The sequence below is a fragment of the Seriola lalandi genome, unplaced genomic scaffold, assembly GCF_002814215.2.
Source record: "Seriola lalandi dorsalis isolate HSWRI2012SDOR001 ecotype SW California unplaced genomic scaffold, Sedor1 jcf7180002054448, whole genome shotgun sequence".
Taxonomy (NCBI): domain Eukaryota; kingdom Metazoa; phylum Chordata; class Actinopteri; order Carangiformes; family Carangidae; genus Seriola; species Seriola lalandi.
The window spans coordinates 220,348-222,688 of record NW_019525001.1 but is presented as its reverse complement, the minus strand read 5'-3'; the positions used below and the strand labels follow the sequence as shown (position 1 = coordinate 222,688).

At 41.7% G+C, this 2,341-nt stretch overlaps 1 pseudogene; it reads right to left on the bottom strand.

The window, feature by feature from the left end:
• Positions 1-541: 541 nt before the first annotated feature.
• Positions 542-1,962, bottom strand: LOC147818844 (WD repeat-containing protein on Y chromosome-like; annotated as a pseudogene).
• Positions 1,963-2,341: the final 379 nt, after the last annotated feature.

The window sequence follows — 2,341 nt, the reverse complement described above, 5'->3', positions numbered from 1 at the left end:
GTAGCTTCTCCTTTATACTGTTACTAAAACCTTTATTTTTGTCTCCTTACAGGTAGAGCTCCACAGAAAACAACACCTTGGCAGGCGACAGAGATCAGGGCAGTAGAGAGGCAAATGAATCAGTTCATCCGATCTTGTACTGTACCATCGAAGAAAGACTGTGAGAAATGTTTGAGAGCTGAACCTGAAGCTCTCAGTAACAGAAGCTGGCAGAGCTTGAAATTTTACATCTACAACAGGATTACTGCCTTAAAAAGGAAAATGGACCCTGAATAGTATGGTGAATACAAAGAGAGTGGTTGTGGAGAAGCTGTTTTATTCTCCGTCATTTCTTCTGTGCGGTATTATCTGTTCAGTTCTGTAAAATTTCTCCTTCTAAAATGGAATTTCATGAAGCCAATTGTTAAGTGGCAGATTTTCTTTAAAAAGGTCAAGACTTTTTATCATCGCACAGAAGTTGTTGAACCTGTGTGTGTGTGTTTTTCTTATACACATAGTTATTGTCATTGCAGAATTGTAATTATGCAATGTAAACCATTTTTCATTGACCTTGTGGTGAGGATGATGATGGTGGAGATTCAAGGAATGGCAAAGGAACAATTAATGTCTCTTCTGAGGGCGGGCTGTCTTCCTGTTCCTGGTCAGCATTGTCCTCAGGGCTGAGTGGTGGAACATCCCATCGATCTACCCCAAAGAGGCCTTTGTGACAGTCTGTGTTTGTCCATACCCGGACATTGTTGTCCAAACCTGCGGTGATTATGTTATTACAAGTGGGATCACAAACAACACTCACCACCCCTGTGGGATGAGCTTTCCAGGAGCCCAACAGTGGAGGTGGACACACAGACAGACAAAAGGCCATTTGAGAATATAAATGGGTTGGTGTATATCAGTTTTTTTAAACCCAAATCCCACAGGTGAATCCTGCCAGTGCTGTCCCCTGTCAATACTATCTGTTCGCTGACATCAGTTGACATAGTGGTATCGACTGCACCTTTATCGTTCACAGCCCTGAACTTTCCAAGCATGCCTCCTTTGCTAATAACAGACCAGGCATAGATGTAGCCATCTGCAGAAGACAGCAGTGTGGCTGTGGAAAAAGTGATTAACCCTGGTCCTCAGACAAGAGGACTGGTACTCCCAGTAATCTTGACCCTCATCCGAGGTATAGATTTTTTATGTAGAGGAATTTTTGTGTGTGTTAGAACAGCCACAATCCCAGTCCGGCGTAGAGCACATTTATCTGCCATGATTGTTCAAGGATTCTCACTGGCATTAACCCTATAAAGTACTTTGGAAGTGTCGGCATCCCAGATAATGATATTTTAATTGCTGGAGGCGGTAATCAGTGTGTTCTCATGCACATCCAAGGAGGTAATGTCATCTAAACGATCGTGCACCAAAAATCTGTGGTCACGTCCCTCCATATCTAGGTCAAAAATGGTCTTGGACTTCCTTCCCGCCACAAACAACCTATTCTTTATGCAGACAATACCTGTCACCTGCCTTGGCACAGTCACAGGAAGAACAAAAAGTTCTGTTCCACTGTTGAAGTTCCACAGTCTCACTTTCCCATCCTGGGAAATTGTGATTAGTCTGCGCTGTGATTCATCAAATGATATGGCTGTGAGCCCCACATGCTGATCCGGTGTGACCTTAAAATGCACGGTGGCCTGTCCCGATAAGACGTTCCACACTGTCACCACACCATTCTGGCAAACAGAGACAACCTGTTTGAAAATGCTATGATAGAGTGCAGAGCACACGGGATTGTCATGGGATGTCAGCAAATTTTTTAAAAACATCCGTTCCTCTTCCAAGACAATTTCCTATAGCTGAATTAGCCAGGACTAACTCATTGTTATGTATGTTGTAACACATACTGGAGATTGGGGCATGTCCCATATCAAGAACCTGAAAACTTTGCCTACACGTCCAGCCGTCTTCGGACCACACGCGTGGTTAAGTAGTCTTGACGGCTTGAGATGGCAGGAGGAGAGCTAGTTAATGTTAGCTGATAGCATTTCTTGGCTAATTAACTGAGCTAACAGCTAGCAGAGTTACATTGATGATGTGTTCAAGTTCTATTCAGTAAAAATGATTATTGGGAAAAGGTAAATTCTAACATCATGGTGTGTTCAAATGTAATCTTGTGAAATTCAGTTTTTGGCAAGAAACTTGAATAAATATAGTTGTTTGAAGGAGAAATGTGTTGATGTTTTCATAGCAATATAAAACAGATATTAGAGAGGGAATGACGATCTGTTTAAATTCTTAAAACTAAATCTAACGAGTGTATTAGCTTTTTTTAAATCTGAGCAAATATCTAAATAAAAAAAGC